Genomic DNA, 22,996 nt, shown 5'->3' with positions numbered 1-22,996 from the left:
CGTTTTTATCCATTCCTCAGTTGATGGACACTTGGGTTGTTTCCAAGATCTGGCAATTACAAATTGTGCTGCTATAAACATAGGTGCACATATATCACTGTGGTATGATGCTTTCAGTTCTTCTGGGAATATGCCTAGAAGTGGAATAGCTGGAATAAATGGGACTTCCAATCCCAGCTTTTTGAGAAATCTTCAGACTGACCTCCACAAAGGTTGTACCAGTCTACATTCGCACCAACAGTGTAGGAGAGTTCCTTTTTCCCCACAGCCTCTCCAGCATTTGTTGTTGTTGGTTTTCTTGATCCTGACCATTCTTCCAGGAGTGAGATGGAATCTCAGTGTGGTTTTAATTTGCATTTCTCTAATGACCAATGATGATGAACATTTTTTCATGTATTTATTTGCCATTTGTATTTCTTCATCTGAGAAGTGCGTATTCATCTCAGATGCCCATTTTTAGATTGGATCTTTGAATTTTGGGGGTCTGAGTTTTTTTAATTCTTTATATGTTTTAGACAAGAGTCCCTTGTCTGAGAGAGAGTTCACTAAAATCTTTTCCCAGATTGTGGGTTTTCTTTTCACTATGCTGGAGATTTCTTTTGACATGCAGAAACTTTTTAATAAGAAGTGATCCCAGTTATTGATTCTGGGAAGTATTTCCCGTGCAATTTGAGTCCTGTTCATGAATTCTCTACCTACTCCTATGTCTTCAAGGTTTCTACCCAATTTGTCATCCAATAGATTTAGTGTTTCTGTTTTAATATTCAGATCTTTAACCCATTTAGATTTTAATTTAGTACATGGTGATAGACATGGGTCTAGCTTTAGTTTTCAGCAAATGGAGAGCCAGTTTTTCCAGCCCCATTTATTAAAGAGACTGTCGTTCTTCCAGTGAACCTGCTTGTCTCCTTTATCAAAGATAAGGTGGTTGAGTGTGTTTGTGGTTGTGGCTGTATCTTCTAATCTATTCCATTGATCTTCGGCTCTGTTTGATTCCAATACCATGTTGATTTTACTACTGTTGCTTTGTAGTATAACTTCAAGTCAGGGATTGTGATGCCTCCTGCCTTGCCTTTGCTGCTTAGAATTGCCTTTGCTATTCTAGGTCTCTTCTGGTTCCAGATGAATTTTAGGAGTGATTTCTCTAGATCTATGAGGTATGTTGATGGTATTTTTATTGGGATTGCATTGAATCTGTATAACAGTTTTGGGAGAATGGCCATTTTCACAATGTTTGTTCTTCCTATCCATGAGCAAGGGATGTTTTTCCATTTTCTGAGATCATCTTCCATTTCTTTTTTCAGTGTATTATAATTTTCCTTGTATAGGTCTTTCACTTCTTTCATAAGAGTAATTCCTAAATATTTCATTTTTTTGCTTGCTAATGTGAAGAGTGCGGTTGATCTTATTTCCCTCTCTGTGATTTTGTTGTTCGTGTATAGGAATGCTACTGATTTCTGAGTGTTGATTTTATATCCAGCTACATTACTGAATTTATTTATTGTATCTAAGAGTCTTTTAATGGAGTTTAGGGGGTCTTCTATGTAGAGTATCATGTCATCTGCAAACAATGATAATGATCTTTTCCTGTTTTTACTCCTTTTATTTCTCTCTCTTGTGTAATTGCCCTGGCTAGTACTTCCAATACTATATTAAATAGGAGTGGTGATAAAGGACATCCTTGTTTGTGCCTGATTTTAAAGTAAAGGCTTTCAATGTTTGGCCATTTAGTATGATGCTGGCTGTTGGTTTGTCATAAATGGCCTTTATTATATTGAGGTAAAGACCATGTATTCCAATTTTCTGTAAAGTTCTTATCGTGAATGAATGTTGGACCTTATTGAAGGCTTTTTCTGCATCTATAGAAATGATCATGTGATTCTTACTTTTGGCTTTATTGATATGATGGATTACATTTATTGATTTATGTATGTTGAACCATCCTTGCATTCCTGGGATGAATCCCACTTGGTCATGATGTATAATCTTCTTGATGATTTGCTGCATCCTATTTGCCAGTATTTTATTGAGGATGTTTGCATCTGTGTTCATTAAGGAGATCTGTCTATAGTTCTCATTTTTAGTTGGGTCTTTTTCAGGTTTTGGTACTAGAGTAATATTTGCTTCCAGGAAAGACTTAGGAAGGATTGCTTCCCTTTCAATTTCATTGAATAGTTTGAGGAGTGTCGGTCGGCATTAGGTCTTCTTTGTATTTCTTGTAGAATTCTGCAGTGAATCCATCTGGGCCTGGGCTCTTCTTTGTAGGTAAGGACTTAATTACATTTTCAGTTTCATTAACAGAGATTGGGTCATTCAACAGTTTTACATCCTCTGGATCTAGCTTTGGTACTTCATATGTTTCTAAGAATCTGTCTATTTCTTCTGTGTTATCAAACCTTTGAGAGTAGAGGTTTTCGAAATAGGTGTTGATGATCTTCTGTATTTCTATTGAGTCTGTAGTTATTTCACCTTTTTCATTTCTTATTGCATGAATTTGAGCTTTTTCTTCCCTTTTTTTAAATAAGGTTGGCTAGGGGCTTATTGATTTTTTTTATTCTTTCAAAGAACCAACTCTTTGGTTGGTTGATTCTTTGGATTGTTTTCTTAGTCTCTATTGTATTGATTTCTACTCTGATTTTTATAATTTCCTCCCTTCTTTTGGCTTTGGGCTTGACTTGCTCTTCTTTTTCTAGCTGTTTGAGGTGTAGCATCAAGTTATTTATTTGTATTCGTTCTGATTTCCTGATGTGGGAACTCAGTGCAATAAATTTTCCTCTGAGGACGGCTTTCATTGCATCCCACAAATTCTGGTAAGTTGTATCTGCATTTTCATTTTCTTGTAGGTATTGTTGAATTTCCCCTGTGACCCACTGATTACTCAAGAGTGTGTTATTCAGTTTCCATGTGTTTGCGGGATTTTTGCAGTATCTTTTATCATTAATTTCTAATTTCAGAGTGCTATGATCTGATAACATGCAAGGGATGATTTCAACTCTTTTGTATTTCTTTAAATATGTTCTGTGAGCTAATATATGGTCTATTTTAGATAATGATCCATGTACTGATGAGAAGAATGTGTATTCTGATGTTTTGAGTGGAACATTCTGCATATGTGTATGAAATCCATTTGTTTGCAGGTGTGATTCAGTTCTGTTATTTCTTTGCTCATTTTCTGTCTGGTTGATCTGTCCCTTGGTGTCAATGGCATCTTAAGGTCTCCTATTACAATCGTGTTACTGATAATTTGAGTTTTCATTTCTGTTAATAGTTGTTTTATATAACTGGGTGCTCTGGAGTTTGGTGCATATATATATAAGATAGTTATCTCTTCCTCTTGGAGTTTTCCCCTAACGAGTATGTAGTGACTTTCTTTGTCATTTATGGTCATTGTTGGTTTAAAGTTCACATTGTCTGCAAACAGAATGGCTACACCTGCTTTTTTTTTTATTCCTGCTGCATGAAGTATTGTTTTCCATCCTTTGACTTTCAGTCTGTGAGTATTCGTCTGGGTTAGATGAGTTTCCTGTAAACAGCATATGGTTGGATTTTGTTTCTTGATCCATTCTGCTAGTCTGTTTCTTTTAATTGGTGCATTGAGACCATTTACATTAATGGTTATTACTGTTAAATGCTGGTTTATTGTTGACATGTTATCTCTCTGCTGTTGCATCTTTATCTTTTTGTTCTGTTTAATTATCTGCTTTGCTTAGTGGTTTTTTCCTTTGTGTATCTAAACTGTCTTTCAATATTTTTTGCAGGGTTGGTTTGGTGTTCATGAAGTCCTTCAGCTGTTCTTTGTCATGGAAGTATCATATTTCACCATCAGTTTTGAATGATAGTTTTTCAGGGTACATCAGTCTAGGTTGGAAATCATTTTGCTTTAAGATCTGGAATACTTCACTCCATGCTCTTCTTGACTTTATTGTTTGTGCTGAGAAGTCTGCTGTGATTCTGATAGGTTTTCCTTTATAAGTGATCTGTCTTTTCTCTCTGACAGCTTTTAATAATCTATTCTTGTGTTGGATTTCTGGGATGGTGATTATTATACGTCTGGGTATAGTTTTATTTTGGTTATGACTATTTGGAGTTCCATATGCTTCAGTGATCCTGATGTTGGTTTCTGATCTCATGCTTGGGAAATTTTCATCTATTACTTCTCTAAATATCCTCTTGACATCCTTTATGTTTCATTAATCCCTATCATTCTTATGTTATTTTTCTTTGCATCATCTTGCAGTTGTTGAATTGTTGTTTCCTGATTCCTTGTTATTTTTAAAAGATCTTTCCTTTCCTGTTCCTGTCTTCAAGGTCTGAAATTCTATCTTCCCTTTCATTGAGGCGGTTTTTACAACTTTCAGTGGAGTTTTTTATTTCCTGTATATCTCTGTGCATCTGCATTATGTATTCTGCTTGTTTCTTATATTGCTCATCTAAGGATTCTATCTTTTTGTTTAGTTTCTCCAATTTTTAAACTGTGTTTTCTTTAGATATATTCAAAATCTCTTTCATTTCTTTTATCATTTCTTCTTTTACCTTGGAGATTATTTCGAGTTTGAATTCCTTTAAAGCTTCCTGGAGTTGCTTGTTAATTTCAGTAGCTATTGTGTCCGATATTTGAGGTGAATGACATAGATTTTCTGCTATATACATTGCTCCTAGGGTTTCTTGAGATGGGCTGGAAGTTTGAGGTTGTAATTTGGTCTTTTGTTTTGTCATTTTCCTATATTTCTGTGTTTCAAGTGTTATTTGAAAGCTTCCTCAAGGTCTGTTGGAAATCCCCTTCTATGTTCACAGCTTCTGAGACTCTGGCACCCCATTACCCCAAGCCACTGGGCCTGTAGAACCAATGGCCCTCTTCTGCCTGTTTAGAACTCCGTAGTTCCAGATAAGCTGGGCTTCAGGGACACTGTGAGCCCCCTTGCTTGTTGGAAGCTCCACAGTTCTCCAAGCGCAGCCGGGATGGGGAAGCGGATGTAGATGCCTCAAACCCACTTATCCACTTCACTGCACCCGGAAGGCTGGAGGGTCCCGAACAGTCTGGGCTTTGGGCAGAGTGCACTGAGCACTTACCACAGGCCATGGGGCCTCTGGAACCTGCGATGCTCCCCTGCTTGCTGAGATATCTACAGTCCTCCAGACACACAGGGAGGTGGATGTAGGTGCCCCAGATCCGCCCAGCCCCTCCTGTGCACACCGATGGTGAGGTGCAGGAGTCCCAAATAGGCTGGGCTCCGGGGATAGCATGCACCCGCCTACTTTTTGGAAGCTCCACAGTTCTCCAAGCACAGCCGGGATGGGGAGGTGGATGTAGATGCCTCAAACCACTTATCTACTTCACTGCACCTGGAAGCCTGGAGGATCCCGAACACTCTGGGCTTTGGGCAGAGTGTGCTGAGCACTTACCACAGGCTGCAGGGCCTCTGGAACCTGCATTGCTCCCCTGCTTACTGAGATATCCTCAGTCCTCTAGACACACGGGGAGGCAGATGTAGGTGCCCCCTATTGCTTGATTTCTTGACAGTAGGTAGTAGTATGGGCCCCGGGCGGGAGAGGCGGCATCAGGGCCAGCCTCTGCTCGGCTGGACGCTCCTCATCATGCTGTTCTATATGTGTCTTTTCTCCCAACCCCAGTAACCTGTTTGCTGTGTCAACTTTTGTTCCCCTTGTAAAAGATAAATGATGCTGTGTCAACCATTGTTCCCTTTATGAGACGCAAATGTTCCTGGAATTGGCAGACCAAGGGCTATGAATTGGCTAACTACCCACTGTGAAATGTCTCTGACCTCAAGCAAAGGGGAACAAAGGCTTACCTTGTTTCTGTTTCTCATTGCTATGTACTTAATGATAAATGAGCTAATCATAAATGAACTATAAAAATCAGTCAAAATTCTGACTCAGTTGCACAGCTTTGCAAATTCCATCTGCACTGTGTCACTGGGCCAGCTAAAATAAAAGCGCTTCTTTTAAAAAGACGTCATCTTGCCCATTTTTCATCTCGGGGGCCTTCCCTCATTTTTCATCATGGGGTCTTGTTTTTTTGGGGGGTTACAACATTTGGGGGCTCTCCGGGATTACACAGGGACCCCTCCCCACATTATTTTTTACCAACCAATCAGCTTGAACCCTCTGTAAGTATTTGGGTCTTTTGTTCTTTGTAATTTGAGTGTGCACATTTCGAAGGTGCAGACAAGCTTGGCTGGCTCCTTCTGCACCAGAGCGTGATGCCTTCCAGGAAAGGGCTTCTAGCCCATTTGTGATTTGGGATTTTTTTATCCATTTGGTTTTGTGCTTGGTATATTTTTATTGTGGAGCCATCGGTTCATTTGAATATGTTACCTCAATACTAACATTTAGGTTTCTTTTATTTCTCTTAAACTACTGTTGCAGGTTCCATGCAGCTTATTGGACTTAAGAGTCATAATGAAAATTTATTTCCCTTTGGGTCACTGAGCCACGGACAGAAAAACCTCCGTTTGTGTCTTTAATGTTGATCTTGTCATTTGTGGTGCCTTATTTAATGTTTTAGTCCTCAACTGATTATGTACAACCTTGGCATGCCTTTAAAAGTATTTTTCTTTCTGGTTAAAATGTAAATATATATATGCATATATATATTTACACATATATATGTTTATGGGTTTTAAAATCATATTGACTTTACCAAGTAAAGCCAGGTCATACTGTTATTGAACCAGTTTGAAAAGTTACAGTTTTTAAAATGTAGCATTTTAAGATGGTAAAAAGACATAAAATGATTTAAAATATTTTAGACTACTAAGAAAGTCATTTCAAGGATTTTTTTGAAAAGTTTTAATGTTGTCTAAAAGCTAGAAGAAAGGTAATTGACTGGTAATAAATAAAGAAACAGATAAAAACAAATGTGTTCAGAATTTGACAGAATTGGATCAGTAAACCTTTACTGCAAAATGTTTCCATTAAGATAAGATTATATTCTAAAAAGGGGAAAATTTGTCTTCTCCATTCATCATCCTACTTGGGATGACTGCCAGGAGATTTTGCAGGTTCTGTTCACAGAAGAAGACAGAAAACATTCGTGCTGTAGGATAAAAAACAGTGTGCATTCCAGATGAAGACTCGTCCTCTGATCCTGAATGCCAGAGCCATGTTTTCCCTTTGTCCCGCCCCAATCAGACAACCAGAGGCAAGCAGGCTTTCGTTCAGTATGGCCAGTTGTTCTCGGAAGCCTTTAAGGGCTGCCAGAAAACCCACCAATTTGTCCAAGGTAACAGAGGTGAGACAATTAGATGACGAGTTTCCCTCGGGGTTTCTGGGAAGATTGCTAAAGGCCTATTGCATTTATACATCCATAGATCCTGTGGCAACTGAAAATGCAAGGGCTATTAATATTGCCTTTGCCATTGTCAGCCCCTGATATTAAGCGAAAATTGCAAAGGCTTGAGAGATTGAGGAAATGCCCCTCAGTTAGTTATTAGAGTTTGCTTAGAACTGCCTCTTTCCTCCCAACTGGTGCAAGCTATTCAACAGATTCCAGTCCAAAGAAGTGTGAGAATTTCTAGGAGCCATAGGATATTGCCTGCTTTAAATTACAGACTTACGAGACCAGGCTTTTAAGCAATTGAAATCAGCCTTAGTAGAAGTTCCAGTTCTGTCTCTGCCAAATTTGCAAAAACCTTTTTCCCTCTATGCTGATGAAAAGCGAGGAATAGCAAAAGGAGTACTGACCCAGAGTTTAGGACCATGGCAAAGGCCTGTTGCCTATCTTTCCAAGAGACTTGATAATGTGGCAGCCCAATGGCTGCCTTGCCTGCAGATGATTGTCTTGGTGACCCTCCTGCTGAAAATGGCCCAAAAGGTGACATTTGGACAAAAACTTTTAATTATCTCCTCTCATTCACTGGAGACTCTCATCAAAGCTCCCCCAGACCGATGGCTGCCTAACTCCCGAGTCATGCACTATCAGGCATTACTTCTGGATCCAACTACCATCAGTTTCAAGGGGACAGTTGCTTTAAACCCAGCTACTCTGCTGCCTGATGATGACCCCTCCTTGCCCCTCTGATCATCTCATGGGGCTTTGACCAGACTTGACAGATGAGCCACTGTCCAGAGTTCCATCATATTTCTCCGATGGAAGCAGTCACATCTATCAAGGTAAGTGGGTCATGGGAGCCGCCATCACGGACTCTCAGATTCTATGGGACTAAACCTTGGAACTGGGAACATCAGCCCAGTGGGCTGAACTCATTGCCCTCACTGAGGCCCTCAAGTTGTCAGATTGATAGCAGATATGCATTTGCTACTGCCCATGTTCATGAGGCCATTTATCAGGAATGGAGTTTATTGACTTAAGGGGGCCAAAAGATCAAAAATGCCCCCCAAATTTTGGATTTGTTAGCTGCCATTTGGATGCCAAGGAAGGTGGCTATTAAATAATCTAGCAGATGCCGATGCCCAAAAAGGGGCCACAAAATCAGTGGGTATTGAGACAGCCCTGGCATTGCTGCTGATTCCACCTACTCTGTCAGAGCCCTCTTGCACTTAAAAAGACTTGCATTTGGCAGCTCAACTCCAAGCAAAGCCTGATATCCCAGGGGGCTGGTACCAACTGCCTGATAATCGAGTCCTCCTCCCCGGGGCCTTGGGACAAGAACTCATCCAACAAGCTCATCAGTCCATTCACATGAGAGGATCAAAACTCACTGCTCTTTTTGAGATCATTTCTTTATCCTTCAGTTATTAAAGCTTACTCAGTCTGAGAGCTTTAGATGCCCTCAGTGCCAGTTGCTGAACCCAAAATGACTGCAACAAATGGAAACCACTCGTTATTGTGGAACTATGCCTGGAAAACATTGGGAAATAGAGTTCACAGAAATGGGAAAGCCTGGACTTCAAGGGAATAAGTACTTACTAGTAATGGTGGATACTTTCACTGGATGGGTTGAAGCTTTTCGTACTAAGTCTGAGTCAGCCTTGATAGCAGTTTCTCCTATTTCTCTCTTTATCCACAGGGTCTGACGATGGTCCAGCTTTTATAGCCCAGATTGATTAGAAACTCCACTGTGCTTACCGGCCTCAAAGTTCAGGACAAGTAAAACAAGGTCACAATGATTACACATATTAGTTCTTCAAAGTAAGTTGAACACCTTTCTTACTTGCTGGCTTGGTTACTTTTCTCTTGTTAAGGGGGACAAAATAGTTGACACCCAAAAGAAGAAAGGAAAGGTTTATTTAGCGCACCGTTTGTGGAGGTTTCATTCCTAATCAGCTGGCTCCAAGGCAGGGTGGCATAGCACCAGGGCATACTTCAGGGCAGCAGCCAGCAAAGCAGTCAGAGCAAAATGGGGGCAGAGCAAACTTTTCCTCCCTTACGTTGTATCCCTCCATCAGGGATGCTGTAGCACTTACAAAATCTCCTTGCCCTCCTCTTGCACAGGATGAGGATATTTACTAAGTAAGAGCCTTAGCTCCCTGTTGAGTCTCTTAGTTAAAGTTCTCAGACTGACACAATGTATCAACTATAACATCTGCTTATTAGTCTTTTTTTGTTTGTTTCTTTTTGTAGTACTAGGGATGAAACTCAAAGCACATTAGGCAAATACTCTAACATTTAACTTAACCCTTTATAAAATTTAAATATTTTCTAGGTGTGGTGGTACATATTTGTAATCTCAACAAATTAGGAGGCTGAGGCAGGAGTATCACCACCAGTTTGGGCCAGCCTGGCTACACAGTCATTTCAAGGCCAGCCTCAACTACATAGTGAGATTCTCCCTAAAAGAAAAAAAAAAAAAGTTTAGATGTCTTAGTTACTTTCTCACTGCCGAGACAAAATATCCAATGCCCAAAGTTAAAGGAGGAAAGGTTTATTTTGGCTCACAATTTTTATTTATTTATTTATTTATTTTAAAAGCCTACAGCACCTGGTATTCCCAGGTGGTCTCCCATCCAAGTACTAACCAGGCCCAATCCTGCTTAGCTTCCAAGATCAGACGAGATTGGGCACGTTCAGGGTGGTATGGCCATAGACTTGGCTCACAATTTATAGAAGCTTCAGTCCAAGGCAGGCTGCCATGGCAGAGGTGAGTCACAGAGGAAACAGTCCATGATGGAAACCTGGCGTGGTGGCGCACACCTGTAATCCCAGCACTGAGGAGGCTGAGGCAGGAGGATCTCTGAGTTTAAGGCCAGTCTGGCTACAAAGTGAGCAAAAGTCCAGCCTGAACTGCATAATGAGACCTTCTCTCAAAAAAGACAAAACACACACACACACACACACACACACACACCAGTCCATGGGGGGGGCAGGAGGCAGCAAGGAACAAACAGCAGCCTCTTAACCCACCCAGGCTACAGGCCTATTTATTGGTTGGTGCCACCCACACCCAAATTTGCCTTCTCACCATTCACTCCTGGAGCTGTACTAAGCCAATGGGCAGGTAACCCAGTCCCACACACCCTTAATTCCAGCATCACACACCCCGGATCCAGCCACTTTTAAGAGCCCCACCTATGAGTGCATGAAACTTTGGGGGAACATAGTCACAGCAGCAGACTAGCCTGCAGAGAAACTAGGGAACTACAGTACAGAACAGAGCGAGGAGAAGACTTCTCAAGGTCAAAGGCAAGTGGGCATGGCAGTGTGGGCCTGTAATCTGGCACTGGGGGAGGCCAAAGCAAAGAGACTGAAAGTTCCAGCCCAACCTAAGCCATGTAGCAATTTAGCCCAGAGTGTCCCACAGTAAAATATCAATAAATAAACAATTTCCGTAATATCTCTCTCTGTGAGTTTTTTGTTTGTGTACAGGAATGCTACTGGTTTTTGAGTGTTGACTTTGTATCCAGCTATACTGCTGAATTTGTTTATTATCTCTAGGAGTCTTTTAGTGGAGTTTTATTTCTCCTCTTGTCTGATTGCTATGGCTAATATTTCCAGAACTATGTTGAACAGGAATGGTGATAGTGGATATCTTTGTCTTTTTTCTGATTTTAGAGTGAAGGCTTTCAGTTTTTGTCAATTTAGTATAATGTTGGCTGTTGGTCTGTCATAGATGACCCGTATGAGACTGAGGTAGATACCATCTATTCTGTGTTTCTGAGGAGTTTTATCATGAACATGGATTGGACTTTATCAAGAGCTTTTTTAGCATCTATTGAGGATGATCATGTGATTTTTTATTTTTGGCTGTGTTGATGTGGTATATTACATTTATTGATATGTGTATGTTAAACCATCCCTGCATTTCTGGAATGAATCCCACCTGGTCATGATGTATAATCTTCTTGATGATTTGCTGCATTCTATTTGCCAATATTTTATTGAGAATCTTTGCACAATGTTCATTAGTGAGATTGGTCTATAGTTCTCCTTTTTGGTTGGGTCTTTCTCTGGTTTTGGTATCAGAGTGATACTTGCCTCCAAGAATGAGTTAGGGAGGACTGCTTCTCTTTCAATTTCATTGAAGAGTTTAGGGAGTATTGGCATTTAAATCTTCTCTAAATTTCTTATAGAATTCAGCCATGAATCCATCAGGACTTGGGCTTTTCTTGTTGGTAAATTTTGAATCACATTTTCAATTTCAATAGCTGACATTGGGTTATTCAAAATTGCCATATCTTTTTGTTTTTTTTGTTTTGTTTTGTTTTGTTTTTGTGTATGTCTTTTTCTTTTCTTATCAGTACCGGGGATGGAACTCGCGACTGCCTGCTTGCAAGGCAGGCGCTTATGCTGCTGAGCTAAATCCCCAGCCCCTTGCCATATCTTTTTGACTAAGCTTTGGTAGTTCATATGTTCCTAGGAATCTGCCCATTTCCTCTATGTTTTCCACCCTATGTGAGTAAAGATTTTCAAAGTAGGTATTCATGATCTTTTGAATTTCCATGAGATCTATAGTAATTTCCCTTTTTTTAGTCCTTATTGTATAGATTTGAGTTTTTTCTTTCTTTTTCTTGATAAGGTTGGCCAGGAGTGTATCAATTTTTTTTTTTACTCTCTCAAAAAACCAGCTCTTTGGTTCATTATTTTTTTTTTAGTTTCAATTGCATTAATTTTTGCTTTAATCTTTACAATTTCCTCTCTTCTCTGAGCTTTGGGTTTGACTTGCTCTTCCTTTTCTAGGAGCTTGAGATGAAGCATTAGTTTTTTTTTTTTTTTTTTTTTTTGCTCATTCCAGTTTCTTGATGTGACTATTTATTGCTATATATTTCCCTCTTAGGACTGCTTTCATTGTGTCCCATAGGTTACAGTATGTTGTATCTGCATTTTCATTGTATTGTAAATATCGTTTTATTTCTTATTTAATTTCATCTGTAACCCACTGGTTATTCAGAAAGTTGTTATTTAATTTTCATGTCTTTATGCAGGTTTTGCAGGGGTTTTTGCCATTGATTTCCAATTTTAGTGCTCTATGATCAGATATTATGCATGGGATAATTTCACTCCTTTTGCATTTACTTAAGAATGCTTTATGGGTTAATATATGGTCTGTTTTGGAGACTGTCCCACATGCAGCTGAGAAGAATATAAATTCTGATGTAGTTGGGTGGAACATTCTGTAAACATCCACTAAGTCCATTTGTTCACAGGTATGATTCAGTTCTGTTATTTCTTTGCTGACTTTTTGTCTAGTTGATCTATCTCTTTGTGACAGTGGGGTGTTAAGGTCTCCTATTACAATTGTGTTCTTGTGTATTTGGTTTTTCCATGTCCATTAGTATTTGTCTTACATAGTTGGGTCCTCCTGTATTTGGTGCATATATATTTATAATTGTTTTTTCCTCTTATAGTTTTCCACTTACAAGTATGGAGTGGCCTTTTTTTATCTCTTTTAATCCTTTTAGGTTTGAAGTTCACTTTGTCTGCAAAAAGAATAGTTACCCCTGCCTCAATAGTTCCTGTTGCATGGAATACTGTTTTCCACCCTTTGACTTTAATATATGGGTTTCTTTTTGAGTCAGAAGTATTTCTTGTATACAGCATATTGTGAGATCCTGTTTCTTGATCCATTCTGCCAACCTGTTTCTTTTGACAGGTGAATTGAGCTCATTTACATTTATGGATATCACTGATATATACTGGCTTGACTTTGCCATGTTGTGTTCCTATTGTTGGTTTTCTGTTTTTCTCCCTTGTTTAACTTCTTGTCCAGCCTGGTGGTTTCTCTGTTGTTGTTCTGGAAACTGTGGTCATTTTTATCTCTATCTAGCATGTCTTTCAGTATTCTTTCTAGGGTTGCTTTTGAGGGTGTAGGGGAAAAAGGAACACTTCTCCACTGTAGGTAGGAGTGCAGACTGGTGCAACCACTGTGGGAATCAGTATGGAGATTCCTCAAAAAACCAGGATTGGAAGTTCCATTCAATCCAGCTATTGCCCTCCTGGGTATTTCCTAGAAAAATGGAGAAGGTCATGTCACAGTGATGTATATGCACCCATGTTTATAGCAGCACAATTTGTGATAGCTAAATCTTGGAAACAACCAAAATGCCTATCAACCACAGAGTGGATGGGAAAAAAAGTGGTATTTTAATATAGTGGAATACTATTCAGCTATAAAAAGGATGAACTTGAAGCCTTTATAGGTAAATGGAGACAACTTGAGAATATCCTCATTAGTGAAATAAACAAGACTCACATTAGTAAATATCACATTGTCTCTCTAGTATAAAAAATAACAAGAACTGATAGAATAATGGGATCCAAAAAGTCTTATAAGTATTGTAAAAGTGAAAGGGAAGGAAAGCACTCTGAAGGATATAACGGTATGTATAGCATGTAAGATAGATGACCATATTACTGAATTTCTATTAAATCATCAAACAGAAGAGATTGTACTGTCAATGTTTGAGTGCCTAGCCACTATTTATGCCTTGACTTTGTAACTTTAACAACTAAGATGACAATATGTAATCTATCAACTAGCAATTTTATGTTAATATTTTTAAATTCTGTATTCTGTTTTTTCTCATTTTTTTCTATTTTGTTCTTTAAATTTTCTCTTTCTTTAAATAAAATTTAAAAAACAAAATTCTACATCAACAAAAAAAGAATATAAGTTCAACTTTAAAAATAAATGAGTAAATGAGAAAGGTTAAGGATGTAGCTCTGTGGAATATTTGGAAATTGTTCAAATTTTAAAAATTGTTGGAGAAAAGATACATTGCCATTAATCCCCCTCCACATACTCCTCTTTGCATCTAACATAATGATTCCATCATTCTTACCATTGCCTTTTTTTGTTTGTTTTTGTCTTTTTGAGACAGGGCCTCATTATGCCATTCAGTCTGGCCTGAACTCACTCTGTAGCCCAGGCTGGTCTTGAACTCACAATGATTCTCCTGACTCAGCCTCCTGAGTGCTGGGATTTCAGGTGTGCACCCCCACACCCAGCTGAAGTGAGAAGGATTTTGAAGGGGATTAATGGCAAGGTGGTGTTTACTGGGATACATTTTTAAAAACATCAATCATTCATTGTATTTTCCCCACACCTGGTATTTAGCAGTGATCAAGGAAAGTGTCCCACAGACTAGCAGTGACCACCGCGGGAACTGGCTCCCGTCCTGCTGGCAGGGGAGGCCTGCACGCCTGCGCAGTGTGGCTCTTCCTGAATCTTCTTTGCTTTTTGCCCCTAACACCACTAGGTGAACTCATGTCGCCTCGAGCTCCGAAAACTGTAATTGGATTCTCTCCTTTTCTCCCTCAGGATTTCATCAATCCAGAATCTGAATAAAAGCTCTGCATATTACCTGGGGCTGTCGGACCCAGAGGGTCACAGGCATTGGCAGTGGGTCGATCAGACACCATACACAAATGTCACGTGAGTAGTTAGATAAAGGGATCCTGGGTCTCAGCCATGCAAGGCGTTGTGGTGTTGTGTGCACTGGGTAGGAAGCCAGGAAGCAAGCAGACAAAATGCCACAATTCTTTTTTTGAAAAACCCAACTCTGGTCTGGGTGTGGTGACACAGGCCTGTAATCTCAACACTTGAGAGGCTGAGGCAGGAAGAACACCATGACAGGGTTTCTCTATGCAGTGCAGGCTGGTCTTGAACTCACTCTGTAGCTCCCAGGCTGACCGGCAACATGCAGAGATCCTCTTGCCTCAGCCTCCTGAGTGCTAAGATTACAGACATGTGCCACCTTGCCTAGCCTAAAGTCTGTGCTTTAACTATACATTTGTCTCTAAACTAACAAAGACAATGTCAGAGAATAATCAATTAAGTTTGATATTTCCTTAAGAGGAGTAAATTATTTGTTTGTTTTGAGAGTCTTGCTACTTAACCCAGACTGACCTTGAATTTACAATCCTGCCAGAGTCTCTGGGACTGAGAGTACAGGCGTGTGCTGCCTTGCCTGGCCTTTTTTCCTCGATTAGTTCCAGAGACACATGCTCGCCAAGAGTATTGGTACACACCTGCAATCCCAGCACTTTGGGAAGCTAATGAGAATTGCAAATTGGAGCTCGCCCTGCACAGTTTTCACCTTAGTGAGACTGTCTCAAAATTAAAAATTAAAAAAGAGCTGGGGATGTAAGTCAGTGGCAGGAGTCCTGGGTTCAATATCCCCCCTTCCCCACACACACCCCAGAGATGGGGCATCACTGTGTTGCTCATGCAGGTCTCAGACCTCTGGGTTAAGGCAGTCCGGGTTTTGTTGTTTTTGTTTTTTGAGACAGTCTCATTATGTAGTTCAGGCTGGCCTCAAATTCAGGGCCTCAGCCTCAGCCTCCTGAGTGCTGGGATTATAAGTGGGCATGACTGAGCCTAGCTCTATACTGATTCTTATTTCTGTAGTTTTTAAAAACCTTGAAGTAGGGTCTGCCCAACCTCTTTCCTCCAGCTGTTCACACACGAGTCCTTTCCTGTTTTTCTTACTCTGCTTTCTGAAAGATTGGCTGACACCTGTCACCTCCTCAAGATAATGTCCCATGGCATTTCTTCTCTTTAATTAAATTTGTTTTGTTAAACAAAAAAGAAGAAGAACAACCAAATACCTCCAAAAAACTTTAAAGTAAAAGCTGGGCATGGGCTGCACATGGTGGTGCACAACACCAATCCCAACACTGGGAAGACTAAGGTAGGAGGATTGCCAATTGGGGCTCTATAGTGTGTTCAGGACCAGCCTGAACTACATAGCAAGACCCTGTCTCAAAAGAAAAAAAAAAAAAAAGAGCCAGGGATTTAGCTCAGCAGCACAGCGCCTGCCTGGCAAGCATGTGGTCCTGAGTTTGATTCCTGGTACCCAAATTATAAAAGAATAAAAAAAAAATGAAAAGCTGGCATAGAAGCACATGCCAGTAATCCCAACACTAGCGAGGCTGCGAAAGGAGTGTTGTAAATTCATGACCAACATATGTACATGGTCAGCAAGGCCAGTTTAAGTCCAGACTGGACTATATAATGAGATTTTGTTTCAAAAAATAAAAAAGAGCTTGACATGGTAGCACACGCCTGTAATCCCAGCACTCAGGAGGCTGAGGCAGCAGGATCACTGGTAGTTCCAGGCCAGCCTGGGCTGCCTAGTGAGTGCTAGATCAGCTCTCTGTAGTGAGACTCTCTCAAAATGTATGAATGAATGAATAAATAAGAGAAAGAAAAAGAGAAAACAGACTTTAAAATAGTTTAGTATACGCCACTGCCTTTGGCATTCACATCAACTAGATGAAATATCCAGGGATATCATTGTTGTCTCCAGTTTCTATGATTGGAAAACTGAGAATCAGGGAAATTAAATTACTTGCTGAAAACCAAAGGTTGTAAGTAGCAGCCAGGAGCCCCTCAAGAAGCAGTGCCCAGCAGGGTGCTGCCCAGTGGAGAGAGGCCCTGATTACACCCCAAATCAGAGCTGTGCAGAGACAGCAGATGTGTGGGTGTGTGTTGGTGGCAGCCGTGGGCCTCAGGATGAGCTAGTGGGGCTCCTCCGAGCCATGCTGGGGAATGAAAGTGCCCTGGTGGCTTCAAAGGAAGGAATAGAGGCCCACTGGAGACACAACTGCAGGGCGGGAATCCGCAGTTTGCACACCGGGACCCTGACCTTTTCCAAATAGGACTTAAAGCACTGTTCTGCTCCTTTCTGAGCCTTGCAGGTTCTGGCATGAGGGTGAGCCCAACCAGCCCACTGAGCGCTGCGTGGTGGTTGCCTTCCGGCCCACCACGGGCAGGTGGGGCTGGAATGACATTTTCTGCCACGTGCTACAGAAGTCGCTGTGCAGGATGCCTGTGATCCACCTGTGAGGAGCAGCTTACAGTGCAGGGTTTACCAACTGGCATTCACAGGACAGATGGCTTGCTTGCTTGTTTAGGTCATGTGAGTTGTTAACATTCCCCAGGGGCTGTCACCTATCCCTCTGATGTTAAACTCAGGTCATTCATCCATTCATTTATAGGTGAGGCTGGGGGAGGGGCTGGGGCTGAGTTCAGGGGTACAGCACCTGATATGCAGGAGGACCTGGCTTCAAATCCCCAGCACAGCAAAATAAAACTTAGAAAGTAATAAAATAAAATGAGCACTTTTGCAGCATTTCACAAATGCTGGAGCCTTCCGAGGGCCCCTCTGCACCCAAACGGAACGGAAGGAGCCTGAGCCTCCTTTCCTAATTTATCACCTCAAAGCCATGAAGTATTCATCATGCACCAAATTAAGTCCCCACAGAGTCATGTGTGGAAGCCCTGATCCTTAATACCTCAGAATGCAATATTTGGAAAGACAACTTTCAGAGTGGGTTAAATTGAAATGAAGGCATTAGAGGGAGCCCTAACCCAGTCACGCTAGTGTCCTTACAGGAGGAGACTTGGAATCAAGCACGGTGGTGTGAGCCTGTAATCCCAGCACTCAAGGTTGTTGTGGGAGGATCACCAGGAGTTTGAGTTTGAGAGCAGCCTGGGCAACATAGTGAGTTCAAGCCCACCCTGAACTACAGAGCACAGAATCCTATCCCCCAAAAAATAATTTTGTAAAAATGTGGGGGATGAGTGTGCATGCCTATAATCCCAGCATGCAGGAGGCTGAGACTGGAGGACTGAAAGTTCAAATCCAGGTTGGGCAATTTAGCTCCTAATGAGACCTCACTTCAAAATAAAAATGAAAAGAACTGAGGATGCAGCTCAGTGCCAAGACCCTGAGTTCGATCTCAAGTACCAAAAAGGAGAAAAATATCCGTATCTTCTCATCTCTATCTGTGTCTCAGTCCAGGGCTGGGCATGTAGGTCAGTGATAGAGCACTTGCCTGGCATGCATGAGGTCTTCAAAAATAAGAATAAGATAAAGTTTAGAAATACAGTGTTTGCTGGGATTTAGCTCAGTGGCATAAGTACCTGCCTGGCAAGCATGAGATCATGAGTTCAATCCCCAGTACCGGAAAAAAAAAAAAAAAAAAAAAAAAAGAAAAGAAAGAAAAGAAAAGAAAAGAAAGAAAGAAAGAAAGAAAAGAAAAAAATACAATGTTCACTGGATTTAGTAGCACACACCTGTAATCTGAATACTGGGGAGACAGAGGCAGGAGGATTATTGCAAGTCTGAGACTAGCTGCACAGTAAACTCAAGACCATCCTGAACTGCATAGTAAGATCCCATCTTAAATAGAGACAAAAAAAGAAAGAAATACTCTAATTGCATATGGCAGCTCATGCCTAAAATCCCAGCACTTGGGAGACAGAGGCAGGAGGATCTCATAAATTCAAGGCTAGCCTGGGGTACATAAGTGAATTCAAGGCCACCCTGAACTCCACAGTGAGACCTTGAAAAAAAAAAGTAGTGCTCTGTAACCAAACAGAAGTGTGATTGTAGCATCATCGATAAGTCTGTTGTTCCCTCTTCCCCAGCCCCTGGGCTCTTGAGCTCCAACAACAATCACAGCCAGTCCTCCATGCTGCAGCTGCCACCTGAGCCCAGGGAACTAAGCCCACTCTGCTAGGAGGAGGTGCTGTGTTCCACCCTTGGTCACAGCGCTGTCCCTATAGCTTCAGCCCTGCTTGCTCCCACAGTTTCTCCTCCCCCTGTATCACCTAAACTCGTCCTACTACCCCCCAATCCTACCCATAAATGACTCCGACTCCGCTCAATACTCAACTCCACTCTCCTTTGGAGCACTTCAGGAGGTCGCCCAGAACCCCCAAACTCAGGCTGACTGTGTTCTTTACTGGCTCATTACCGTTTACCAAATAAGAATCTAACCTCGACAGTAAATACTGGCACTAAACTTCTCAGTCAGGTCTTTGGATTCCACTCATTGATTGCCTAGGGTGGCTTTGGGCCCTTGAAGTGGCTCAGTTTCCCTTATTCATCCCCGAAACCCCTTGCCTGGTGTAATTCCCAGCCTTCATTTGTTCTTGGGGGGAATCACGGGGCGGGCAGCACTGGCCAGAGGCTAAGAGCTGGGCCCTTAACTGCAACAAGCACAGTGGAACACAAACTGTCTCCACCATTCCTGAGGGCAGGCCAGCTTTTCCTGTGCTTTTCTTTTTGCAGTCACTGTTGGGGATTGGACCCAGGGTGTTTATGCTGAACTACACCACCTGCCCTTTTTTATTCTTTATTCTGAGAAGGTTCTTGTTAAGAACAAGAACCAGGCTGCCTCTGAACTCACTATGTAGCCCAGACTGGCCTCAAACTTGTGAGGTTCCTCCTACTGAATGCTAGGAGTGCATGTGTGTGGCACCATGCCTGGCTGAAAATGAACTTCTCGATGGGTGCGGTGCTCACTTGTAATCTCAGCACTTGGGAGGCTAAGGTAGCAGGACTACTGGGAATTTGAGGCCAGCCTGGACTACATGGTGAGACCTTGTGTGCACCACCATCCCCACCACATAGAAAACAAGTTCTAAAAGGCAACAAGTTCTAAAAACAAGTTGCAGACGTGGTGGTACAAGCCCGCAACCCCAGCACTTGGGATCCCCAAGAAAATTGGAAAATAGGAAAACTGAGTTTGAGACAGAATTACACAGGTGTTGGGAAGCACTAATTCATAATGGCTAATTTTGCATATTTCCCTATGGGGTAACAGGAAGGATTGGGGTTACTGGTACCACCCATCTGAGACTTCCCATCCATTTTTCTAAGAGATCATCTATGCCTTCTTGAGTCATCTCAGGATCATACCTCAGGTCAAGATACATCTAAGCATAAGATTATTTGCGCCCTCTTGAGTCTGAGTCTTCTGATGAATTGTGATCCTTTACTAGCCCCACCTATCCCTGTAGACACCTAATAAATTTTGGCTGCTTGGAGAGTGGAGGGTCCAATCCAGAGACACTGACTTCCCAGCCATTACTGGAGTACTAGACTTATCTCTGCTTATTTTTCTTGCAGTATTTTTAAGACAAACAATCGGGACTCTTTGCCAGGCTCCCGATACACAGGGAGACTGTTACCAAAACAGCAAAACAGATAAAAACCAGAATCTTAAAATCTGCTCAAAGTACTAAGTTTACTCAGCTGACTTTCATTTCAAATCAGCCACTTATGCAACCAGGAGGTTAATTGTCTCTGTGCTTTATTTTCTATAAAATGAAGATACCAAAAGTGATCTACCTCTAGTGTTTTGAGGATCAAATTAATGCCTGAACAAAACTTGGACCGATACCCAAGGAAACTATTACTGTGCAAGGAAAACTCTCTAGGACACTATGGGATACCTAGAATGCATTCTGTTCATTCACCCATGGTCTTGGGTTTTAACTTTTACTGACTTGGTAAATTTAGTAATGTTGTAATAAAAATAAGCTGGCTGTTTTTTTCCCACTAGTCACTGATGTACAGATTCATGAAGGGAAATTAATAAAGATGGCTTCGTCACTAGGAACTGATGACTGCCTGCTTGTACTCACAGTAGTGGACTGCAACAGGCTGAGCCATTCTTGGCAGGGCAGCATCTACAGAGCAAGTGTGGGATGCATGAATGGTGTTCTGTGTGTGTGTGTGTGTGTGTGTGTGTGTGTGTGTGTGTGTGTGTACAGCAGTACTGGGGACTGAACTGAGGCCTTCACATTGAGCTCCATCCCCAGCCCTTTTTCTACTGAGGCAGGGCCTCCATAAGATGCTTCACTGCCCAGGTGGAGCTCAAACTTTCCATCTTTCTGCCTCAGCCTCCTAGAATGCTGGGATCACAGGTGTGAGCCAGGTCACCTGGCTGAATGGTTTTTTGTCTTTTTTGAGACAGGGTCTCGCTATGCAGTTCAGGCTGGCCTTGAGCTCACTTTATAGCCCAGGCTGGTCTCGAACTCACAATCCTCCCACCTCAGCCTCCTGAGTGCTGGGATTACAAGCGTGCGCCACCACGCCTGGCTCTACCTGGTTAAATGTTAACAGATAACATTTCCTTGTGTTTCCCCACTGAAAGACCTCATACTTGAGGTAACCTCTGCCCACCACCTTCAGAAAGCCCAAGGGGAGTGGTTTCTGTTTCATCAGCTCTGCCCAAGTTTATTGCTCTGCCCCAGGCCTCGGGCTGCTTTCCCTCTAAGCACTCAGTTTATCACCCTAACCACCAGTTTATCACTCTAACAAATGATAGCTGCTGGGCAGAGGACAGATGTCCTGTCTCTTGCATCCTACAAAGAATGTCTGCAAAGGCATGCCACTGGCAGAAATTCTAAGTCAGACATGGCGGGAGGACACCCTGGATCCTTCAGTCTTACTCCCAGCTTCCTGACATACCATGGCCCCTGCCTTACCTGCAGGAGGTCTGAACCTAGCCCCGGTAAATGCCTGCACCTTTGGCAGTACTGAACCCTACACACACAGGTATATAAATTAGACCCAAGGGTGGGCATGTGGCTTAGAGGGAGAGCCACTGCCTACCACATGCCAGGCCCTAGGTTCCAGGCCAGGGACCCCCCTCCCACAAAAACAAAAAGAAGCTGGGCATGGTGGTGCACACCTGTAGCACCAGAGCTCTGAGAGGCTGAGGCAGGAAGATCACAAGCTCAAGGCTGAACCAGAAAACTTATTCCATTACACAAACACAAACACACACACACATGCACGCGTGCGTGCACACACACAGCAGGGCGTATACCTCAGTGAGAAGGCCGAGTTCAACCCCTGATAACACATAAAGAAAATGAGAAAAAAAAATTAAAGACTAGACATGGTAAGGGACTAACAATAACAAAATGGAATTCTAGTCATTTGCTGTAATCAAGCGTGAGGGATTTATGCTGAACTAAGGCTGCATATCATGGCTGAAGCGGAGGACAGAGTTTGAGGCCAGCCTGGGTTATGTGGCAGGACCATTTCAGAATACATTTAGTTGATTGATTTCTGCCATTTTCCACTTCATCCCCTCCCCAGAAGGCTGATAAGCTGAGGTGTCCATCAGTTGTCCCTTATACAATTATACTGGGGGTATAAAACCCTAAAAGACTAAGCATTTTCCCCCGGTGTTGAGGCTGAGCCTGATGGTGCTCTACCCCTGAGCTACAACCCACACATCTGAAGGGCCAGGGGCCCAGACCAGGGCCTTGCACCTACTGCACAAGGGTCCTACTACTGTGCTGCAGTCCTAGCCCTATTTGAGACAAGAGCTCCCTAAATTGCCCAGTTTAGCCTCAAATTAAGTATTCTCCTTCCTCAAACTCCACTGAGGACTAAGGGCTGAAGACATCCAAACAGCTAAATACAGCCAGGTGTCGTGAGTGACACAGACCTGTAATCCCAGTATTTAGGAGGCTGAGGCAGGAAGGTTCGGAGTTGAAGCTAGGCTGCATTACAGGGTAAGACTGTCAAAAACAAAAAAAACCCCAATAAAACCCAAACCACCTCAGAGGTAAGCACATAGGGTTTCTAGAGGTGACTCAGGCCCAGGAGACCTATACCTTCCTTCTCCCAAGCCTTGCCTCTGCACTTGTCACGCTCGCCAGGCTGTGTCTGAATGGGTCTGAGTTTTCAAGTCTGTCTCTTGAATAGTTCTGGTAAACTCCAAACACCCACTGCATCTGTGATACTTAGTCAGAAACATCAGCCAAGCTAGTGCTTTGAAGGATGAGCCCTCCACCCCTGGCACCTGCAGAAACTCCCAGAGGAA

The 22,996-nt window shown here is 42.1% G+C and overlaps 1 non-coding gene across 1 annotated transcript; it reads right to left on the bottom strand.

The window, feature by feature from the left end:
- Positions 1 to 9,890: 9,890 nt before the first annotated feature.
- On the bottom strand, positions 9,891 to 10,009 carry LOC111757026 (5S ribosomal RNA). The gene has a single exon (XR_002791415.1). It is a non-coding gene; the product is annotated as a 5S ribosomal RNA (ribosomal RNA).
- Between the last annotated feature and the right edge of the window lie 12,987 nt (positions 10,010 to 22,996).

This window comes from Cavia porcellus, unplaced genomic scaffold (assembly GCF_034190915.1).
Source record: "Cavia porcellus strain 051 isolate PalLab524CR breed Dunkin Hartley unplaced genomic scaffold, mCavPor4.1 scaffold_27, whole genome shotgun sequence".
Lineage (NCBI taxonomy): Eukaryota > Metazoa > Chordata > Mammalia > Rodentia > Caviidae > Cavia > Cavia porcellus.
Note: the sequence above shows the minus strand (reverse complement) of the source record. Positions and strands in the feature narration are given on the sequence as shown.